The sequence below is a fragment of the Mizuhopecten yessoensis genome, unplaced genomic scaffold, assembly GCF_002113885.1.
Source record: "Mizuhopecten yessoensis strain PY_sf001 unplaced genomic scaffold, ASM211388v2 scaffold8131, whole genome shotgun sequence".
Taxonomy (NCBI): domain Eukaryota; kingdom Metazoa; phylum Mollusca; class Bivalvia; order Pectinida; family Pectinidae; genus Mizuhopecten; species Mizuhopecten yessoensis.
In genome coordinates, this window is record NW_018407394.1 from 625,461 (window position 1) to 631,811 (window position 6,351).

Sequence of the window (6,351 nt, forward strand, 5' to 3'; positions counted from 1 at the left end):
GTTTGAACCTTTCTCTCTGTACTAGCGTTGTCAGTTTGGTGGAACCCTGCTCTCTGTACTAGCGTTGTCCGTATGTTTGAACCCTGCTCTCTGTACTAGCGTTGTCAGTTTGTTGGAACCCTGCTCTCTATATTAGCGTTGTCAGTTTGTTGGAACCCTGCTCTCTGATTAGCGTTGTCAGTTTGTTGGAACCCTGCTCTCTGTATTAGCGTTGTCCGTTTGTTGGAACCCAGCTCTCTGTACTAGCGTTGTCAGTTTGTTGGAACCCTGCTCTCTGTACTAGCGTTGTCCGTATGTGTGAACCCTGCTCTCTGTACTAGCGTTGTCAGTTTAATGGGACCTTCCTCTCTGTCTTAGTTTTGTCAATTTGTTGGGATTCTACTCTCTGTCTTAGCGTTGTCAGTTTGTTGGAACCCTGCTCTCTGTACTAGCATTGTCAGATTGTTGAAACTCTGCTCTCTGTACTAGCGTTGTCAGTTTGTTGGAACCCTATTCTCTGTACTAGCGTTGTCAAATTGTTTGAACCTTTCTTTCTGTACTAGCGTTGTCAGTTTGTTGGAACCCTGCTCTCTGTATTAGCGTTGTCAGTTTGTTGGAACCTTGCTTCTTGTCAGAGTTTTTATCAGCTTGTTTGAACCCTGTTCTCTGTACTAGCGTTGTCAGTTTGTTGGAACCCTGCTCTCTGTACTAGTGTTGTCAGTTTGTTGAAACTCTGCTCTCTGTACTAGCGTTGTCAGTTTGTTGGAATCCTGCTCTCTGTACTAGCGTTGTCTGATTAATGGGACCCTACTCTCTGTACTAGCGTTGTCAGTTTGTTGGAACCCTGCTCTCTGTATTAACGTGGTCAGTTTGTTGGAACCCTGCTCTCTGTATTAGCGTTGTCAGTTTGTTGGAACCCTTTTCTCTGTACTAGCGTTGTCAGTTTGTTGGAACCCTGCTTTCTGTATTAGCGTTGTCAGTTTGTTAGAACCCTGTTTTTTGTACTAGCGCTGTCAGTTTGTTGGAACCCTGCTCTTTGTACTAGCGTTGTCAGTTTGTTGGAACCCTGCTGTCTGTATTAGCGTTGTCCGTTTGTTGGAACCCAGCTCTCTGTACTAGCGTTGTCAGTTTGTTGGAACCCTGCTTTCTGTATTAGCGTTGTCAGTTTGTTAGAAGCCTGTTTTTTGTACTAGCGTTGTCAGTTTGTTGGAACCCTGCTCTCTGTATTAGCGTTGTCCGTTTATTGGAACCCAGCTCTCTGTACTAGCGTTGTCAGTTTGTTGGAACCCTGATTTCTGTATTAGCGTTGTCAGTTTGTTAGAACCCTGTTTTTTGTACTAGCGTTGTCAGTTTGTTGGAACCCGGCTCTCTGTACTAGAGTTGTCCGTTTGTTGGAACCCAGCTCTCTGTACTAGCGTTGTCAGTTTGTTGGAACCCTGCTCTTTGTACTAGCGTTGTCAGTTTGTTGGAACCCTGCTCTATGTACTAGCGTTGTCCGTTTGTTGGAACCCTGCTCTCTGTACTAGCGTTGTCAGTTTAATGGGACCTTACTCTCTGTCTTAGTTTTGTCAATTTGTTGGGATTCTACTCTCTGTCTTAGCGTTGTCTGTTTGTTGGAACCCTGCACTCTGTACTAGCTTTGTCAGTTTGGTGGGACTCTTTTCCCTGTCTTAGCTTTGTCAGTTTGTTGGGACCCTTCTCTCTGTCTTAGCTTTGCCAAGCTGTTGGGACCCATTATCCCTGTCTAAGCTTTGTCAGTTTGTTGGGGCCTGCTCTCTGTCTTATCTTTGTCAATTCGTTCGGACACTGGCCTCTGTACTAGCTTTGTCAGTTTATTGGGACCCTGTTCTCCGTCTTATCTTTGTCAGTTAGTTGGAATGCCTCCTTTGCTCTCAACATATTTGTCTATTTGTGTCCAAAATAAGTCTTTGGGTTATGGTGTGATGACGTTGTGTCACGTGTAATGACGTTTTTATCTTACTTAGGCCGATCCTAAGCTGACTGAATAACAATGTAACTGCCGACTTCCTAAATAGCCTTGTCATACATAGAGAAATGACTCCCTTAAAGGTCAAGCCACCTGACATGTCATGTTTTAACAAATGATGTAAAACTACTGACATTATGACATGTCAAATCAAAGACAGAGGACGTAAAAATGATGTCAGAGCACGAAAAATATGTATTACTTTAAACATTTCAATTCTGTTAAAATAACAACCCCTGTACATAATATATATATTTTTCTTATTTTTCGGTCACCAAAGGAGTGAAGTAGGAAATTAATTGTAATAAATCACTGTTTATTATCGCAATACTTAATCTCATCATCCAATGACCTGAAACTAAATTAAACGTGCAAGACTAGTGAAGTGCGCCTTTCTCTTACAAAACGATTCAGCTTACTTTGTTTTGGTTGTTGATTGTAGAATAAATTAATTTCCTTAAGAATAAATGATAAAATGTGCGATCATCAGAAAAGAAGTTGAGTTCAATATGCTATCTGGCACAAGGTTATGTGGCTGTTATATAATCACGTGACAGACAGGAAGATGATGAGGCTGTTCGGAGATGATTGCTTCAAATTTATTATTTGTTCTTTGGTTTAAGGTTGAGTGCTCTTGTAATGATTACATTTGTCGATGAGCAAATGGTCGAAATAATTCAAGAATATCTACTAAAAAGATCTCCAAAACCAATATCATTTTCTAGTTAAGGCAATACAAGCTTAAATTCTACATAAGGGGTTAAAAAACTTCGTGCATTAATATCATTTATTAGTATATCAGACATGTTTATAACGAAGGCTAGACATTTAATTTGAATTGATGGCTATTTTACTGAATAACTTGTAATTTTATCTCTGTTTCAGAAAAAGCAAATGTTTGAGCAATGCACAGCTTTCAGATATGACATGCATGATCGATTTATTAGATAGATACGACCAGTTCAAGGCAGAACCAGTTTTAATAATTAAAACCTTCAAAACGTCATGATAAATGTGTAATGATGATGTCTGCAATCGTGTCATGGCATTTAAAGTTTATATGAATGATAAATGATCGTTGTAGGGTGAAATAGATGCATTGTTCTTCAATTAAAATAATGGTTAAAGTATCTCCACCAATAGCCCATAGGAATACATTGTCCGTTTTACAATAAAACATGTTACATTGTGTTTTTGTCCTGTTAAGATGCCCCTTTCTACAATTTCCCTGGCGCTGTTCTCAGGAGAAAACACCATTATATTCAGACATTCAGGTTCTAAGTCATGTATTCATATCAATACAAAACCGTATTTGTGTTAATAGACCATGCGTAGAACGCTGCTATATCCAACATTTTATTTCTCATGACTTACACAGCTCTTACTTGCCAAACCATCATAGCAGATGACAGATCATTTATTTCATCTTTGACAGCTCTACCGAAGGATTGCGGCTTTCTTCAGAAAATGTCTCTTCTGTTTTGATACAAATCTTGACAAAAACCTCTGAAACAGCCGGCTGAGATGATCCATTATGCGCGGAAAGTTACTTTATCGGACAACACGAGACACTATCCCTAGAACCTAGTTTCTATTGTTTCCATTTACAATGTCAAAGGATATATAGGATGTATGCTAATGTCAGATTGCTTCTAATTTTTCGTCTAGGAAAACAATAATCAACGACGGACGGTGATACGGACAATAACATCCATTTGGGCGGATAGAATGAATCACGTCAATACCAGTCCGATATGGCGTCTGCTATCTACTCAGGAAAGATCAGAGACGAAAATAGAAACCGGCATTTGTGATCCAGGTTTATTGATACTTCCACCGAGATGCATTTGTTTACTAGGTTTAAGGGCAACATATGTGCTGCTTTATGGGAAGATTAAATGGTTCAGAGGGGTGTTATTGTTAATAGTATCTTTGTGGCGAAAACTAATATCAGCCGAAATGTGGCATTGTTTTATATAAGGACTAATGTTGTTTTTCATTTAAATGTTTAATATGAAAGAAAGCTCGATTGAAGGTTATTTTGAACATTGTGATATGAAAAGAAATATAAAAGTTGTGTTACAATTCGAAGTCGGATGCTAAAATTAATTCGTTTTTAACTAACGGTAATGTTTCAAATAGTTTTAATGTTGAAATAAATCCAAAACGGCGAATTATTCGTCATCACGTACCTGTGCAGACTTGGAGGTGACTAGACCTATTGTAATCATTGCATTTACAGTGAATGTAGGAAGCGAATAGGAGTCTCCTCTCCCGCATAATCGGGGATTTTCCTCTATGATCTTCCTTAGAGGAATCGGAAAACCAAAATTGACCTGATGACCCCCACTTCCTTCTTATATGCTCTTCGGGCATTGTCGTCCTAAGCCCTGTCTTTGTATGACTGTTGCGATTATATGTTGGGAAAGGGTCTAGTAAGTTTTAAGAACTTTTGCCCAATCCGTTTGACTTTTTAATGTATGTTTGAATGACTTCTGCGAATATGTGAAAACTCTTCAATCTCCAAAAACATATATTTAATAAAACTTTGAATTGAAGTTGGAGAGTTTAACACTTGGTGAACGTTACTGTTAACGTTTGATAAATTAGTATTGTTCTATAATACCCACCTATAGATAAATAGATATAATCGACCTCGGGGTGCGTCCATCTGATATCGAGTTTATTGAATGAATTCCTGTTGAGAACAGAACGTTTGATACCAACAACAGCAGTGCCCTCTGGTGGCAAGATTCCATCAAACGATTGGTCGGTCAAGTGTAATGAAGATTCTGGCAGCTAACATTACGCGGTAATTGCATCATGTGGCATCGTTGCCAAGAAAAATAGCTTTTATAAATTGCCGATGGATTACTAAGCTTTGTATAATTACAACAATGGTCGCCGTTATTGGATGACTGTGTCGATAAGTTGGGCTGGCTTCTTTTCCTAAATAATCTGTCGTTTAGATTTAATCATCCTTTGTGAATTTTACTGTTCCGTATTCCTCACATTGGTTTCAATTACTTAAATTTGACGACTCGATTATAAAGTACTGGCTTCAGACGTTGTCTTCTCGAGGATTTGGATTTGAAAAAGTGAAAATAAGATAGATAAATTCAAGGTCAAAAAGACTAGTGCAAATGTGTTTCGTATGTCTAGGCAGATATTCTCAATGTTAATGTTAATCTGCATTATGTACTTCATCCTCGATATTCAGGGGTTACGCTTACTGTCGCTCTCTCCAACCCTGGAATATATCATAGCAAAATCAAAGGCTCAGTGTGCAGCTCAAGAATCTCGCGGTCGCGTAACGATAAAACTTACTGGCTTTGAATTCGGGCGTCGCTTCTCTGTGATGTTCAAAGGACAAGTATCAGCCTAAGGATTGGTTTGTTCTTTTACCTGACACCAATCAAATAGCTAGTCGCGTGCCTTCAATTTTGTTATGACACATTCCAGGGGTGCAGAGAGCGAAGTGACCGTAATCCCTGGATATCGAGGATGTATGCATGTATGCACATGAAATATAAAAAATGAGAATTTGATAGACCTTTAAGTGTAAAAAAGTGTTATCTTGTGTCATAATGTGATCAAAATCATTTATCGTTGTCCTAGTAATAGTAATGTCATCCCCGATACTCAAGGGGATATGCTCACTTTCGTTCTCTGCACCCATAGCACATATCATAGCAAAGTTGAAGGCACGCGGCTAGCTATTTGACCGGACTTCAAAGCCAATAAATTTACTGTTTTGCGACCGCGAGAATCTTTTGATATACATCGAAGGATCAAACTAGTCTTCTCGTCTCATCCACAAGGTGTTGAACACTGAGCCGTCGATTTTACCATGATATAGTTCACGGTTGCAGAGAGCGTAAGTGAACGTTACCCCTGCAGTATTGAGGATGTAGTAATGCCAAAATGAACACTACCCATGTCGTGCAAAACTAAGAACATCACCGCAGAACGACTTTCTAAGAATAATATACGATCGTGATTGCACCGAAGATCATATATTAGTTGTTTAAATGTGTGTAAATGAGTTCTCCATCAGCTCTCTTCTCGTCCATCAATGAGCTCGCATATAATAAATGATTAACTGTATATAACCAAATGCAAGAATGTAATCCTACATTTTGTCCAATTTTATTTTGTTACACAATTTTGGGATGTTGAAAGAGATTTACTGCATTCGCCGAGTCGCCCAATGAAAACTCAATAATTAAAATAAAAATTTGAATAAACCCACAATAAACATCCCACGTTATATCACTTCGTATGAATGTAGTAGGCGATTCTTGCATTTTTGACACAACGCACAAACATATCTTATAACGATATTTTATGGGCTGCGCTTCTAAATATACATTGCCTCATGATAA